The sequence below is a fragment of the Dendrobium catenatum genome, unplaced genomic scaffold, assembly GCF_001605985.2.
Source record: "Dendrobium catenatum unplaced genomic scaffold, ASM160598v2 original_scaffold_235663, whole genome shotgun sequence".
NCBI classification, from domain to species: Eukaryota; Viridiplantae; Streptophyta; class Magnoliopsida; order Asparagales; family Orchidaceae; genus Dendrobium; species Dendrobium catenatum.
In genome coordinates, this window is record NW_021554071.1 from 716,227 (window position 1) to 734,755 (window position 18,529).

The 18,529-nt window shown below is 33.8% G+C and overlaps 1 protein-coding gene across 3 annotated transcripts in view; it reads left to right on the top strand.

Annotated features, from left to right (window-relative positions):
• The first annotated feature begins 417 nt into the window (after positions 1 to 417).
• The window catches only part of LOC110116173 (nuclear transcription factor Y subunit C-2), a 24,367-nt gene continuing 6,255 nt past the window's right edge, over positions 418 to 18,529 (top strand). Inside the window, exons 1-2 of one of the 3 annotated variants that reach the window (XM_028692595.1) lie at positions 553 to 569; positions 4,575 to 4,649. The gene's annotated coding sequence lies outside the window, so the exon portion shown is untranslated. Of the gene's footprint in view, positions 570 to 4,574; positions 4,650 to 5,765; positions 5,790 to 18,529 lie in introns of those variants that run through there. The other 2 variants (XM_020849654.2, XM_028692596.1) reach the window with 2 other exon arrangements.

The following is an 18,529-nucleotide window of genomic DNA, read 5'->3' on the forward strand; positions in this document are numbered from 1 at the left end:
CAGAATTTTGTAAGAAAGCATCAATCTAATTAGCATTCTTTAATAAAATGCTAATTAAATTATTTTTTTGGTATTTTATTTTTTTAAAAAATATTGCTCTTTGTCTTAATTAATTTTTAATTAAGCTATTTTTAAAATTCTGCCAATACAAATCCATTATCCGCATAAACCGTCGACACGTGCGGGGGGTTGGTAATACCGACGGTTGAAAGTCATTAGCATCGCGAATCTAACGGAGGAAGTTGGGCGATGCATAGACTTTTTCTATGCGGAGCCAGAATTACCGCAATGATGTCACTCCACCGGTCGGTCCACCGTAGGCGTAGGGTATGGAGGGAAGGCCATTGCCCCGAAAGCCGGGCATCAGCTTTCTAATTTTAACCAATGAAAACATGCCACGTTAACAGAAATCAATTGGTCAGTTTAACACGTGGCTCTCCGCACCGGATTCCCTGCGACCTTTTATAGGAGCCAGTCTCTCGCCCCCCTGCTCATTCAAAACATTTATCGTTTCTCTCTCTAGGGTTTGTGCATGGCTGCATGGGCGATCTCCGCTTCTCGTCTCTCAGGTGAATGCTTACTTCTTCCGCAACCTCTAATCTATTATTAGCTCGGGCGTTAGAGGGTAGAACTTCAATTTCTTGATTGCTGTTCGATGTCTCTTGAGTTCATCTGGTATTTCATTCCTTCGTTTTTTTTCCTATTTCTGTCCCCTTCACTAATACCCGGAATCTATTTCTGGAAGAGGAGATTCTTCTCTTGGTTTCAGTATTTGATCTTTGAATATATGGATTTTGAATGAGGAATGAAGTCCTATATTTGGAGTAATGGTTCTTATTATCCATTTGATTAATTCAAGGGAGGATTTTATTTTCTAATTAATCGAAGAGGACCTTATGGTTGAGGTTAGTGCGGGAGTCTATTTAAATTATCCAAGATCTTCGTTGGTATACGTGGCGACTGAAATATTTTTTTTTACTGCCGATTTTTTCTTTATGATCGTTTGTCTGATGGTGATCAGGTTCTCTTTCTTAACATCTTAGGATTAGCAGGCTTGTTTCTTAGGAGAGATGTTGCAGTTAGCCTTCAGAACTGGAATGCGTTACTTCGATTGCAAAATGAAATGTTGTGAGGTGGACATTTGACGATACATTATTTATGGGATTAAGAATTTCGAATTGCATGCGGTAGCTTAAAACTTTTTTATCTGGTAGATTTTTCTTAGCCTTATTAGCCCTTTTTGTTTCGCTGCTTTTCACAACCTTTGAGGTAATTGGTAAGGCTGCTTTACACAACCTTTAAGGTAATTGGTAAGGCGTATTGTCTGAAAATATTGGGTGTTTTTGTTTTAGATGAACTTAAATCTCCATAAGAGGTGGCTATCTGATGTGATTCTACAGCCGAGTGACTGCAAGAGATATAACGAAAAGAGGCTCAGGCTTCATTTTTCTTATAATATGAAACTATTACGATTTTAGGTCATATTATAGTGAGCACTTGAGTTTGTCTCTGAATTTTATGATGCTGAAAGCACAGTTTTTCCATCCAAGGCCAAACTTATTTATATGCTATGAAGGTCAAGTTCCTTGAATATTCAAACTTTCTTTGAAAGTTAGGACAAAAAGCTTCGTTGATAGTAGAAAGTAAAATTTTTTATGGTGACCTATGACATTTTTTTTTTTCTGGTGGAGAGAAGGTGCTTAACAGGAAGTGTGTATTTCTCACAAAATTTCATGAAAATTTATTTTCACTGTAGAAAAAAATCCAAAGGTGGAAATTGGAGTTTCCAATACTTATAGTGATTAGAAAAACAGAATAAGAATAGTAAGAGGAAGCCCTACTTCCTCATACTTTTCTTTCTTTCATGAGTAAATTAACGGCTGCTTGATTGTTCTAATTTTTGGGGATTTTACTCTCTGTCGGGAGGAAGCATGTTCGAAGCCATATAATTGTTATTTTTTGTTCAACATTCTCAGAAGAAAAAAAAAAAAAGTGAACTTTTGTTTTGTTTTATATGTTTATTTGAAATTCCAAGCTCCCTTGTCTATAAACAAATAGTTAAGGCCATAATGAGATGGTGATTACCTTGTGACATCTCTTAGACCAAATTCCAAACTCCAACTATAAATTGAGAAACCTTTTGTCATAAGTTTATGGTTGACATTTATTGGGATACTAATGTAGGATAGTATGATGGATGCTAATGCAGGATAGTTAATGTTTTAGGATCTCTAATAAAATGTAGGATATTATGTGTGATGAAACACTTAAAATTTTAAATTTACATGATATTAAACCCTTAATTTTAACAAAAATACATCGCTTTTAATATAAAAACAAATAAAATGCTTCATTCATTTCAGAAGATAATTTATTAACCATCAAAATTTTCAAATTCTTCAAGAAAATAATGACATAATATAATATTTCGACAAAACTCTAGTCATACTTGAGAAGAAGATCATGTATCTTAATTAAATTCCATTTGCACACACAAATCATGACTAAACAAAGTAAAAAGGAGCAAGGATAGGAATTATCCTAAAAGAAGAATAAAAGAAAATAAGAATAACGAGTATCACCTTTGAAAGTAGTTGGCTACACTTGTGAAGAACTCAAAGAATGCACATCCAATAAGAACATGCAAGAATAGAATAAAACTTCTTTTTTTTCAATACTCAATACCCACTGAATTTTTCATTATTTAGGGTTCTCATTAATGGACCCAAAATAAGATAATTCATAGAATCTGTAAACGTGCAGTCAATTGATTCTTTATTGATTTCAGCAGTAGAAATCCTTCCATAAAATCCAATTTCTGATTTGGAAAGTCTAATGAATGTTTTGCATAGGAAGGAAACAGCACCAAAACGATGAACAAAGAGAAGTATAAGAAATATTAGATTGCTGGACTATTAAAGAGCGAGTAATGGAGATGGCATGAGATTTTAGAGTGTGTAATGGACACAACTGGTGCAGGAACAACAACATTTCTTGAAGGCGGTAGTACAGGTAGCGACAATTCCTGAAGGTGACAACCACTAGCTTCTTGGAGAAGTGTAAATGGGGTAATTGCTGAAGGTGATAAACAATGAAGACAGATGGAACAATGCAACAGCAGGAATGATAACGGCCATACATAAACAAGGACAACAATGGGAAGTAGAAACAATCACAATTGACGAAGTAGTAATGATTATGAGCCCTAGTCAAAACCTTTCAAGTAATGAAAAAATCATGCCAATGGATTTCAAAATACTAGAGAATACATCTTATTCATTTTGGAGTTGTATCATATGCATATTTTGCACTTTATGAACTAGGAAACACAAACTTAGAATCAATGCACATGAGTTGCATGCCCAATGAACACATACTTGGATTTGTATCAGATAATTTTTGGCTTGTTGATTGTTTTCGCATTTGATCTGTCAATATTTTTTTCTGGTGCATCTTTTTAATTTTTTTATTAATAAAATTCAAGGTCTATTTATGCTAATTGCGAGTATTTGTTAATTGCGGAATATATTGTTTCATTTTCAACTTAAGGGGCTATAAAATAGATAATGGTCAACTGCCTTAAGTTAACTCCTTGACGGCATGTCCTGTATGCAATTCTTAGTGTTATTATTGTAAAATATGAGTTTTTGGTTGATTTTGGGCATTGCTGTAAGAATTTTTATTTATTATTTTAAGTTGCAAAAATGACTGATATCTAGTTACTGAGATGCTCTGTAGTTGTCTGGTCAAAAGCTCATAGCAAGAATTTTGCTGGACTTTTTACTATATTCTTGACCTGGAATGCTCTTATGCATTTCTCATGTTTTCTTGCTATCTTAATGTTATGCATTTATATTAGAAATAAGAAAAATTTAAGATTGCGGTAGTTAAAGGGAAGGCAAGCTAATGAGTCATATAACTAACTTAAGGGAGAATAATGGAAAATTGATTTAAGGAAATCACATCCTATCAGATAACTAATTTGATTTTATTATGTGTAGATCTACGGCAAAGTTGATTTTTTTTTTGGCTAAGGAAACTGATGAAAATGTATAGAAAGCAAAGAGGTTTTTATGTCTTTTTTTATTTTACTTTGATAAAGCTTATGTTTGGGTGCTACAAGACATGCTTTAATGTATATTATGGAGAAAATTATTTTTAATGGGCAAGTATGTTAATGCTATTAAAAATTATTTTTAATGGGCATTAGTAAGCTTTATGGGGTAATGAAAGAATTCGTTGTTGTAGCAAGAGTTCATCTAAGATCAATAATAAGTTTGTATCATTTTAATTGGTTAGAACAACGTAGAGAATTAGAAGATAAGAGGCTTATGATTAGTAAAATGAGGATTAAGTACTTCATATGTGAGAAAAATTGGTTGAGTATTTCTTTTCAACAATTATAGTATTTTTACAATCCTAGGAAAGCTAATGATAGGAAACATACAAAGTTAGAGAATAATAATTGCAAAAGTCTATGGACTGACAAGCAATCATAATAATAATAATAATATTATCATTACGATAGTCCATTTATTCATGAGGTGGAAGTAATAATTTCACATATCACTTAGGTGGCATGGAACGAATAAGAAACGTGGAAGATTCTTTGGCTTGGTGGAACATTTATGGAAAGAGAATTGATGAAGGTCAGAATTGATGGGACTTTTTTTCACACTTCTCCCCAAGCTAATGAATGGAATATTATTGTCCATAAAAAATGTTAAGTTTTGAAATTTTATTTTTGATAATCCTTTAGTGAGAATGCCTCTAAGTTGGCTATTTATGGTAACAATGAAATACATATTAGACTATTGTCTAGCTTTTCTTTTATAAAATATTTGTCCATTTCAATATATTTTGTTAAGTCATGTTGGGTTGGATTTATTTTCAATATTAATGGTTGATTTGTTGTCACAATAAAACCCCAAAGTTCTTTTTATTCAATCTTTAAAACTTCCAAGATAATTTTCAACCTTATTACTTCATAGCTTTATGCTGTCATAGGTTAAAATTCAGTTTTTATGATAGATCTTGCCATCAAATTTTATTTTTTTTACTTCTCCAAGTCATGAGGTTACCTGCTAAAAATGTGTAATATCTTGAAATTAGTGTCTTATCAACCATAGATCCCGCATAATCGACATCCATATATGCTTCAAGTGCTAGACCTATGGCAAAGTTGATTTTTTTTGCTAAGGAAACTAATGAAAAGATATAGAAAGCAAAGAGGTTTTTATGTCTTTTTTTAATTTTACTTTGATAAAGCTTATGTTCGGGTGCCACAAGACATGATTTAATGTATATTATGGAGAAAAATATATTTAATGGGTATGTATGTTAATGCTATTAAAAAAATGGGCATTAGTAAGCTTTATGGGGTAGTGAAAGAGTTTGCTGTTGTAGTAAGATTTCATCTAAGATCAATAATAAGTTTGCATCATCTGTATTGGTTAGAACAATGTAGAGAATTAGAAGATAAGAGGTTTATGACTAGTAAAATGAGGATTAAGTACATATGTGAGAAAAATTGGTTGAGTATTTCTTTTCAACAATTATAGTATTTTTACAATCCTAGGAAAGCTTATGATAGGAAACATACAAAATTACAGAATAATAAATGTAAAAGTCTATGATAATAATAATAATAATATTATCATTACAATAGTCCATGTATTCATGAGGTGGAAGTAATAATTTCACATATCACTTAGGTGGCATGGGATGAAAAAGAAACGTGGAAGATTCTTTGGCTTGGTAGAACATTTTTGGAAAGATAATTGATGAAGGTCAGAATTGATGGGACTATTTTTTCACACTTCTCCCTGAGCTAATGAATGGAATATTATTATCCATTCCAATCTTGCATTTTACGTTTGAACTTTTTTTTGATAATCCTTTAATGAGAATGCCTCTAAGTTGGCTATTTGTGGTAACAAATGAATTACAAATTAGACTATTGTCTAGCTTTTCTTTTATAAAATAATTGTCCATTTCAATATATTTTGTTAAGTCATGTTGCGTTGGATTTATTTTCAATATTAATGGTTGATTTTTGTCACAATAAAACCTCAAAGTTGTTCTTATTCAATCTTTAAAACTTCCAAGATAATTTGCAACCTTATTACTTCATAGCTTTATGTTGTCATTGGTTAAAATTCAGTTTTTATGATAGATCTTGCCATCAAAATTTATTTATTTTACTTCTCCAAGTCATGAGGTTGCCTACTAAAAATATGTAATATCTTGAGATTAGCATCTTATCAACCATGGATCCCGCATTATCTACTATTTTCGTTGTTTGTGCGGACTTTTGTGAAGGATTCTCATTGTTTTTTGAAGATTGATAGAAAATACTTGAGATCTACAAGTGTTTCCTATCAAATTGGTATCAGAGCAATTTTTTACTTGGAGGTCCTTTTAGATATTATAAAATTTAATATATAGCCTTAAGGTGCGATTATTTAGGACTCCTTAATTTGATTTACCACACCAACAACACAGGCAATGTCAGTTCTAGTATGTGTTCTCTCAAATCTTTAATAGGATATTTTTTTTAATTGCTATATTTTGAAGCATCCCCAAGTTTATGATTAAATTTTATGGGGCTCTTGATAGGCTTGCATCCCAGATTATCTATTTCTTTCAATAGGTATGCTATGCGTTTTTGCTGTGATATAAAAGGATTTTCAAAATTGTGCAATCTCAAGGCAAGGAAAATACTTTAACTTAATTCTTCGACTTCAACTTCTTCAAGTAGCTGCGTATTTGTCTTCATATATTCCAAGTCACTAGTTGCGAAGAGATCACCGATATAAATAGCAGTGTGGAGATTACCCTCGAAGTTGTGTTTTACAAGTAATGTGTTTTCACTTTGACTTTGTTTGCATCCGATGTTATCATTACATTGAAGAATTTCTCGAACCACGCCATTTGAGTTTGTTTCATTTCATATACTATCTTTTATCTTGTTTTTGAACCAAACCTCGGTGGGACCTTTACACACGGCCACACACCTTTAAATCATCATGTAAAAATTCGTTCTTTATATCAAATTATTGTATTTTTCAATTCTCATTGCTTGCTAATAATAAAAGAATTCAAACATTTTTCATTTGAGAAACAAAAGCAAGAGTTTCAAGTTATAATCAGTTCCATATGTTTAGTTTAGCCTTTTGCTTCTAGAATGGCTTTATGCTTTCTAATGAGCCAACATATTTGTATTTTACATTAAAGACCCATTTAAATCCTACTTTTTTCTTGACGTTGTCACAAATTCTCAGGTTTTGTTCTCTTGTAGCAATTTTCTCATTCTCATAGATGATTTTAATGATATAAATAGTATGGAGGCTAGTAATGATGATGGGTAAAATTTTTTGTATGGTAAAAATATGTGTAATAGATGTTTAGTTAAAGTACCTTTGCTTGTAGGTTCAATGGATCCCTTAGGGCAAGTTTAGTGCTAGGGATTGACTTGATTTATTGGACTTACATTGATTAAAATGCCTTTCTCCTTGAGTAAAAATATGGTAGTTTAGTAGAAGGTGGTTGTAGTGTATACTTGATCTGTGTGAGAGCGTCTTTGTTAGGGTTCGGGGCAAGTGGGTAGGCTTCTTTTGTTCAAACACTCCATTTTGTTGGAGGTGTACATATGAGAGGACTCGTGTTGATTATATCACTATTGACTTTTGATAAAATGATCTATGACTTAATGGTGTAGTCCTTAATAAAGGACAAAAATTGATGGTCTCCTCCCCATATGTTATTATGAATGAGAGAAAAAGACTTAGTATTTTTTGGAGCTTATTGGAAAACTATCACATTTGTGCCTTGCTAAATCACAATTATCACATGGAATTTCTTCATTCATTTGAATGCCTGACGTTTGCTTGGTGGCTTGCCTCAAAGCTTCCAACATTATTCATTTATATGTCGAGTCTTCTTGTATTATGTGCACCATATGTAAAACCCGAAATTCGTGTGCGTCGCACGCATTTCGATGCGCCGCGACGAACTTAAGTGAAATTTCAATGTCATCGGAATTCGACGAAATAAATTTTATTAAATTCATCACAAAATTTCAATCGAATCGATATAAAGAACTTGTATCCAATTTTGCACGCTTTTGAAATTAAAATTCGCCGAAGATCGTTTAAGTAATTTTTAGCCTCATCTTTCATTTTTACCCATAGGAGTTCTTAAGGGAAATGATAATAGCAAGGTTACATACGTAATTATCATATAAGCTCCCTCACTTAAGGGACAGATTATTTCGGTCCCTTGGTGTTCTTTTCGGCTGAACCAGTTGAGAGGGCGACGAGAGAGAGGGGGAAAGCGACGGGAAGAGCTCGAAGGCCGGCGACCGGCGGGTTTTCCGACGAGATCCTTTAGGAAAAACGTAAATGAAGTCTTGGAGAAGCTAGGAGGTAAGTTCTTTTTGAAGAATCTTATCTTTTTCTTGAGTTTTTCTTGAAGTAAGAAATCTAGGGTTTGGATTTTCTTTAGCAAACCTTTAGGGCTTGCTTAAGAATATATTTTTAAGTAAATTACAAGAAGTTTTCTTAAGGAAAACTTAGGTTTCTAATTTAGGGTTTGGTGAAAATAATTTCTTTTCTTTAGAAATGTTATTAAGAGATGTTTAGAAGCATGATTAAGCAAATATTTGAATTTTATTTTAAGGAAATTTGATTTTAAAAGTTAAAGTTTTTCCTAACTTAGAGTTTTTAGGTTTGCATGTTCACTAAAACTATTTCTAAGGGTTTAGAGAGATCTCTAAATGATAAAAATTAAAATTTTGAGGAAAAAAATATTTTTTTCTTAATTGTTTTATGCTTTAATTCATAAAATTTTAATGTTTTATTTATATGTATAAGAAAGGAGATTATTTTAGAAGCAATTAGAATGAAATGAATGAGATTTTTGGTCCCATAATTTAGGTTTTATTTAAATCCGAAATTAATTGATGTAAAATTTAATTATGTGTTGGAATGAGGATGTATTAACTTAAGGATATAAGTAGGAAGAGAATAGAGAGCTTATAAAATAATTTTATGAGGGGATTAGTGAAATATAAAAGTTTATTTTGGCAAGAAATTTATGTTATGTTATTTTATTTAGATTATGATTTGAAGAAGCACAAATAAATAGGAGAAGAGGAGGATTTCATAGTATTTGAAGATAGGATTCTTTTCCTTACATGTCCACTTGATGTTTCATGCTTATATCATTTTTATATGTTATTTCCCTTATGATATTGATTTATATAATTGGATACTTGTTAAACATACACTACATTTACTTCATGTTTCCTTCATGATTAAGTCTAAAACACATGTTAAATAATCATTACATGTTTATTTATTTCATGTATCAAACATTTGTTCATGTTTTGAAATATTTGAAAGTATATGGAAAGGAAAAATGTATACTCATATAAAAAGAATATAGAAATGATTGTGCATGATTGATTATGGAGTACCAAATACGGTGCAAAAGCACATATGAGCAATACGGGAACATTATGACCCTTGGGGCAAAAGAGGAAAAGGAATAAATTGCCAAAGAGATTTGTGTACCTGATCAGTACACCTCTAGTACTCCAGGATGATTGTATATGATAAATAAGTAAATATATGAGATTGCATTCATTTCATGGTATATATATGTACATGACATACCTAAATTATCTCTCATTCTTAAGACAAATAAATTAGCATGTGCAGGAAAAGAAATAAAAGCAAATTCTCATTAGTTAAAAAAAAAAGTAAATTTCATTTTTTTAAGTTATATGAGTATGTTTAGGATTAGAAATTCCTATTGAGCGTTAGCTCATTTCCTAGTGTTGGGATGCTTTTCAGGAGAACCTGCAACAAGAGATGGCTGACAACCCGAGGTTTACATACAGTCGTCGTACCCTGGATGAAAGGTTCTTTTACTGTTTTTATTAATCGTAATTACCTTATTTTTGGATGATTTTGTCATAGCATGAATAGTTAGAAGTTTTAGCCACCTTGTATATATTGTGAACTCTCTTTTGAAATGAAATGAAAATGTTTAGAGGCGTTTTATGTTATTGAAGTCTTTTTATAAATTTTTATTAACATGTAAGATGATTAGTGATTGTTCTGAACGACCGATTTTGTTTTCGCCTCGTATATACTATCTAACTGGGCCGGATTGTGACAAGAGGTAACCGTATAATCTCAGCCACATACATCATTGTTAGCTTCTCAACTGAATCAGTCAATCGGATAGGCAAAAAGTGAGTAGACTTTATAATCCTATCAATGATAACCCAAATAGCATCATGACCCTGTCGTGATCGTGGTAAACCTGACATGAAATCCATAGCAATGTCATTCCACTTCCACTCTGGAATCGCTAAGGGTTGAAGTAATCCACTTGGCTTTTGATGCTCAGCCTTCACCAACTAACATGCAGTGCACTTAACAACAAAATCATCCACACTCTTCATTCCGGGCCACCAAAACAAACCCTTAAGGTCTTGATACATCTTACTACTACTAGGATGGATTTTGTAAGCAGAGTGATGAGCTTCATAAAGAACATCATTCCTCAAGTCATCAATATTAGGTACACACCTTGCCCTTATACCAAAGGAGATTGTCCTCTTCAAGAATGAAATCCTCTTCATGCCCAGCCTTTACTAACTGAATGATTTTCACAAAATATGGATCCTTCCATAAAGCTTCAGTTATCTTAATTTTCAAATTAGCTTGCACAGTCAACTGACTCAACCATCATACATTTCCAATTGTAGGAAGTACCACTGATAACTCCAATCTATCCATCTCTTTAATCATCTTCTCTTGTTGAGTTAGTAAACTATTTATTTTCACTGACAGTTTTCTACTCAAGGCATCAGCAACAGTATTGGCTCTTCTCGGATGATAATGAATGTTCAAATCATAGTCATTAAGCAGTTCCATCCATCTCCTCTACCTCAAGTTCATCTCTTTCTCAGAAAAGATATGCTTCAGATTCTGGTGATCAGTGAATACTTCACAATGTACACCATATAAGTAGTGTCTCCAAATCTTCAAGGCAAAGACTACAGCAGCAAGCTCCAAATCATGGGTTAGGTAGTTCTTCTCATGACTCTTCAATTGCCTAAAAGTATAGGCAACTACTCTCCCATGTTGCATCAAGACACAACCCTACCCTTCAGCAACGCATCGCCGAAAATCTGAAATCCCTCAGTACCTGAAGGAATCGTAAGAATTGGTGCCGTCATCAAACGAGTCTTTAACTCTTGAAAGGCTTCCTCACACTGACTGCTCCACTCAAATTTAACTGCCTTCTGAGTCAATCTACTCAAAGGTGTAACAATCTTGGAAAACCCCTATACAAACCTTCAGTCAATCTACTCAAAGGCACTTGTCCTCAGTACTTGCAATAATTTGAGAGGCATAACGGGACAGCGTGGTAAACTCAGCTTCATACTGCATGACTGTCCAATCACCTTGCACAGTTGCATAAATCTCTTTTGCATCTGTCTCCTCGCAGAAGAAGGCACGAACCAATCTCTGAAGACTTTCACAAAGTCATTCCATAAGATTTGAGAAGCTGCTCTACCACCAAACTTCTCCAATGACTGTCCTCTCCACCATCTCTCAGCCTCCCCATCTAGAGCTAAGGTGGCTAAAGTCACCCTTCGATCATCGAGACATTGCATGCCTTCTAAGATTTTCTCGATCCTTAAAAGTCAATTTTCAGCATCCACTGGCTCTCCTACTCCAGCAAAAAGAGGTGGTCGCGTGTCTTGGAAGATCTTCATATACTTGTCTATCAATGGCTCTCTACTGGAACTAGACTGGGGTTGTTCCTGTGAATGCTGAATCAAGTGCATTACAACTGCCATCATTTAGTTAAAAGTATCTATGGTAGTGCTACTACCACCAGCAGGTTGAATGACAGAGGGTACTGCTGGAACTTATCTACCAGCTGGATCATTATTCCCGTCAGTATTGCCATCAGTGGCATCGGGTTCCTGATCCATAGCCCTAAACCAATTAAAACAAAATAAATTCAATCATCATCACATCATAATACAATCCTAAAATATCTAAGACTCATCAATCAGCCTAATGGCGCTTTATACGGATTTAAATCCTAAACTTGCTGCTTTGATACCACTCTTATCACGATCTGACCCGGTTAGCTCATATATACGAGGCGGGAACGAAATCGAACGTTCAGAACAATCACTAATCATCTTACATGTTAATAAAAATTTCTAAAAGGACTTCAATAACATAAAGCGCCTTTAAACATTTTCATTTCATTTTAAAAGAGAGTTCACAATATATATTGGGTGGCTAAAACTTCTAACTATTCATGCTATGACAAAGCCACCAAAGTAAGGTAACTACAACTAGTAAAAACAGTAAAAGAACCTGGCACTCGGGGTACGACGACTATATGTAAACTCAGGTTGTTAGCCATCTCTTGTTGCAGGTTCTCCTGAAAAGCATCCCAACACTAGGGAATGAGCTAACACTCAATAAGAATTTCTAATCCTAAACATGCTCACACGACTTAAAAAAATGAAATTTACTTTTTTTTTTAAACTAATGGGGACTTGCATTTATTTCTTTTCATACACATGCTAATTTATTTTTCTTAAGAATTAGAGATAATTTAGGTATGCCATGTACATATATATGTCATGAAATGAATGCAATCTCATATGCTTACTTATTTATCATATACAATCGTCCCGGAGTACCAGGGATGTACTGATCAGGTACACAAACCTCTTTTGGCCATTATTCCTTTTCCTCTTTTGCCTCAAGGGCCATAATGTTCCCGTATTGCTCATATACGCTTTTACACCGTATTTGGTACTCCGTAATCAATCATGCACAATCATTTCTATATTTTTTTCCTATGAGCATACATTCTTTCCTTTCCATATACTTTCAAATATTTCAAAACATGAACAAATGCTTGATATGCATTCTAAACATGAACTAAATAAACATGTAATGATTGTTTAACATGTGTTTTAGACTTAATCATGAAAGATATATGAAGTAAATGTAGTTTATGTTTATCAAGTATCCAATTCTATAAATTAATATCATAAGAGCATAAAATATAAAAATGATATAAGCATGCAACATCAAGTGGACATGTAAGGAAAAGAATCCTATCTCCAAATACTACGAAATCCTCATCTTCTCCTCTTTATTTGTGCTTTTTCAAGTCATAACCTAAAGAAAATAACATAACATAAACTTCTTGCCAAAATAAACCTTTATATTTCACTAATCCCCTCATAAAAATTTTTTATAAGCTCCCTATTCTCTTTCTACTTATATCCTTAAGTTAATACATCCTCATTCCTACACATAAATAAATTTTACATCAATTAATTTTGAATTTAAATAAAACCTAAATTATGGGGACTTAAAATCTCATTCATTTCATTCTAATTGCTTCTAAAATACTCTCCTTCCTTATACATATAAATAAGACATTAAAATTTTCGGAATTAAAGCATAAAATAATTAAGAAAATTTTTTTTTTCTCAAAATTTCAATTTCTATCATTTAGAGATCTCCCTAAACCTTTAGGAATAGTTTTAATGAACATGCAAACCTAAAAACCCTAAGTTAGGAAAAATCCTAATTTTTAAAATCAAATTTCCTTAAAATAAAATTCAAATATTTGCTTAATCATGCTTCTAAACATCTCTTAATAACATTTCTAAACAAAAGAAATTTTTTTCACCAAACCCTAAATTAAAAACCTAAGTTTTTCTTAAGAAATCATCTTACAATTTACTGAAAAACATATTCCTAAGCAAGCCCTAAAGGTTTGCCAAAGAAAATTCAAACCCTAGATTTCTTACTTCAAGAAAAACTCAAGAAAAAGGCAAGATTCTTCAAAAAGAACTTACCTCCTAGCTTCTCCAAGCCTCCCTTTACGTTTTTCCTAAAGGATCTCGTTGGAAAACCCGCCGGCCGCCGGCCTTCGAGCTCTCCCTTGGTTCCGCCGAAAAGAACACTAAGGTACCGAAATAGTCGGTCCCTTAAGTGAGTGAGGGTTTTAGAGAATTATATGTTTATTACGCATGTACCCTTGCTATTATCATTTCTCTTAAGAACTCCTAGGGGTAAAAATGGAAGATGAGGCTAAAAATTACTTAAACAATCTTCGGCGAATTTTAATTTCAAAACCGTGCGAAATTGGATACAAGTTCTTTATATCGATTCGATTGAAATTTCGTGATGAATTTAATAAAATTTATTTCGTCGAATTCCGACGACATTGAAATTTCACTTAAGTTCGTCGTGGCGCATCGAAATGCGTGCAACGCACTCAAATGACGAATTTCGGGTTTTACACCATAAAGAATCCATATTGACTAATAACTCTGTATTGGATGTGACTGCTTTTGCTAAATGGAAGCTGAGTGTTCGATGTGGCAATGTTTATCATCATAACCAAACCTTCCATGTGGTTATTGGCAATCAAAATTCCCCTTTTACCTTCTTTATTTCATTTAGGGAAGGTAGATCCTCCTTTATAAAAGTTTTGGTTTTACAATATCAAACTCAACTTTTAATCCAACAAAGAAATAAAAAAAAAAAAATCCAACAAAGAAAATTATAAATTCTGTCTTTTTCAATAAAATTTTTAAGAATGACTTCGTAAGTGCTACATTTCAATTGGATGTATTGATAGTGATTCTTTTCTTGTCAAAAGCCTTTTAGTAGATCATAATATTTTTGTGATGGATTGTTCTCCCTGCTTCATTGATATGTTCTTGATTTTCATGTTATAGATTTGGGATGCATTAAAGATTTTAGAAGACTTTTGATTTACCGTATACCAATTTTCCTTTGTTGAATGATGGAAATTATATATATATATATATATATATTGGTGAAGATGGCAAGGACATCACTAAAAGAATATATTCATCTTAAATATTGAATGTAGAAATGTTTTTGTAGGCCTGGTGCCAAGTACATGACTCATTTTTTTCTCTCCCCTCCAAGAGGTGCGAATCAATTGAGACCACTACAGATGTAATCTTTTTCATTAAAACAAATGTTAAATCACTACAGAGAAAAACCAGTTGAAACCGGCGTTTTTTCCGGCGGTTAGTGTTAAAATTACCGAGAGCGGTTTGGTCAAATTACCGCGGTCTAACGGCGGTTCAGTGACGCCGGTAAAAACGAGGCGTAGGAAAACAAATTCCGACGGCCTTTTACGGCGGTTTATTTTTTGCGGCGGTTTTTCCGGCGGCCCATACCGCCGGTGATGCACACAGAATTTAAGCGTCGGTTACTTCTGGCGAATGTGAGTTTTACGAATGTTGCGCGGTTATTGTTTTTTTTTAAGCAACCGCCGAACACCGCCGGTAATGTAACCTGCCGGTAACTCTGCCTCCATGAACTTCTGCTGACATCATCCTTAATAGAAGTATAAACATAGCCATCCATTGATACAACAATCAATCTTTGATAGCATTTGTGAGACCAGCTTGGTCTAATTTCTATTGTCCTCCGCTCCGCAAGTCTGAGGGAATCTACTATTGTCAGCCGGATTAGTTTCCTTCATAAGACCAATACGTCATTAAAACATCACGGGGATAATATTATACTCAGTTTTATACTTACATCCTCACCTGCAATCGGTAATTCCAAGGCGTACTGCAACCTTTCCCAAATTGGCGTTTTGGGAACTGAATGTAATAACTCAAAGAATTTTTGTGTCTCTGTATTTAGGTGGTTCTTCCACATTAGACCTTTAAATTATGACCTGCTACATCAAAATAAGGTTCTTCATACCGGCGTCTACTCATTTGATTTTCTTCAGTGAAATTAATTTTCAATAAGCCGAGATGAAACCAGCATGAGCATCTCTATGTGGCTCGTACTCGCCATGTGATGTCCACAATCCAATAGTTTGGAAGAAATCCCTACGATATTAAATCAAGCTTCACATTCATCAGGGCTTTAGGAATGCTAGATTTTTATAGCTTCGAACTCGGACATCTACAACATTTTATCAAGCTGAAAGGAAGGCAGTTGAGATGCAACTTGAATGAAAGTTTCAACTCGCCTGTATAAATTCAACTGGTCAATCCTTTCGACCCGGTCAACAATCTAATTATACATCCAATATCTCTTCTTCGTGGATATCATTGGCACGTGAATAAACGTAACCTACAATGTTGGATGGAGCATAAACAATTCTGTATAACATCGAAATCAGATTTTTATGCTTTAAAAGTCACCTCTTAATAAACCAATGTTTCCTTTATAAGAATTCTCAAGGTCAATAAGCCATTGCCAAGAGGCCAATCTACCAAGTCTTGTGCAATAAATAACTATTATACCAATATTTATAAATATTAAATAGAGAAGTTGCAATGAATAATTTGATCCAAAAATCATATCCAATACTAGTTAAATTAATTCACTTTTTACAAAAAAACGCCTACAAATTTTAACTGGAACCAATCTAGCGAAGGAAAAATCAAAAACTCTAGGTGTTCTTTAAAAAGTGATATTTTAGGAAGAAATCAACCATGGCTCTAAAAAGGACTAAAAAAGAATATTAAGATTTCAGTATATAATGTGGAACGCATACAAAGTTTCACGGATAAACCAACACATAGTAATATCACAACCATAATAACTAATCATTAAGATCATTTTTTGAAAAGAAGTGTTTGATCTTGTGATCTAGAAATCAGCAGATAGATCCAAGTAATTACTTTATTTTTTTTGGTTTTTCTATAACTTTTTCAAGAAATCATCTTTAGTAAATTAACTAAACTTATGTCCTTAAGTGTTATTCACAAAACTTGTGTAATAATCCTCATTGGCAGAATTTATCTCGCCTCCTCTCAATTGTCGAGGAGAAGGACAAATACCTCTATGATTCCTCATAGATTGTCAGTAAAAACCTCCTTTCCTTTATTTTCTCCAACCATCTCAAGAATTCAGCTAAGATAACACCAAAACAGAATCTTAAACATAAGGACCATTTTTAAAAAAACATTTAAAGAAATATAAGTTTGAATGAGGACCTTTGCATTTATTCACAGTATTACATTCAGTCCTAGAAATAATGCAGAATTGTTGAATCAATAGCCCAACATCAAGAGCAACTTGAATAAACGAATTGCGTAAGAACATAATTACCTTCTTGGACTTTATCTGCAATGTATCGATTATATTCTCATTGACCTTCATTGGGTAAACCAATGAGTAATCAGCATTGTGATCAATGAGCACTATAACAACAAACATATTTAGGTTTATTTGAAAAATCTTCATAAGATTCAGCTCAATACAACATTTCATTTTTTTATGACTCAATTATTGCATATTCACAAAAAGCTTTTCAAGCGAAAAACATGAAAACCGGCGCCAATTGTTGTGACGATTATTTTGTCACAAAATTATACACGTTCGTCGTTACTATAATTTTGCGGTGAAATTTTCACCGCAAATCCTTCGAAAACATGTACATAAAAAAGTAAAGCTAGTTTTTCCTCTCCTAGTTGGGCCAAAAGCTCTTCATCTAAAATCACCTCAAAGCATAAGTTAAAAGTTAAACCCAACTGTCTAGATTTGGAGCTTAATAACTCAAGCATTAATCCCAAATTGTTTGACAAACAATATAGCATTAATCCAAGCAAAACCTAAACCTATATATGCACCATAACTCCTCCCACATTTTAAGTATAAAACATTAACTAACAAGATAATATCAAACAAAATAATCAAAGAAAAACCATTAAAATATAACCTTAACGAAAATCGGTTTGTTTGGGGTCGGAAACGGTCGGCGGTCGGCGTCGGAGTAAAGGGGTCGGCGGCGGTCGGACTGGGGACGGCGGCGTCGGACAGGGGTCGGCGGCGGTCGGAAATGGGGTCGGAGGCCGGGAGTTCCATTCGTCGGGGGCTGATCGCGACGACGGTGGAGACGATATGAGCGAGCGGCCGAGAAGAGAAGGAAATAGGAGAAATGAAATGAGCGGAGCGAGGGCGGCTCGTATTATGGGCTTTTACGGCGCGTTTCCGGCGGTTTAGACCGCCGGTAAAAAAATCAACTAATCACCGAGTCGATTAAGACGCCGGAAAACCGGGTTCAAGTCTAATCGGCGGTTTAAACCGGCGGTTTTAGACACGTCGGTATTACCGACGGTGGTATTCGTAGCTAACCGTCGATTTAAAGCCGTCGTTAGTCGTCCGACGGCTGTAACCGCCGGCGTATGCCGCGGTAAATACCGAGGCACTCTAAACCGCCGGTTCAACCGCGCGGTTTTCAACTGTTTTTCCTGTAGTGAATAGATGTTTTGGTAATTCTTCTATTGAATTTAGATTGCCTAGTCTCACGTTCAAGTGAATAACCTTAGATCAAGGGAGCATTGTTATTTTTGTGATCCGTAAGGAAGAAAAAAAGGGTTATAATGGTTTGGAAGAGAAAGAAGATAGAGATAAGGCTGCAATGATGAATGTTTGGCAAATGAGAAGATTTG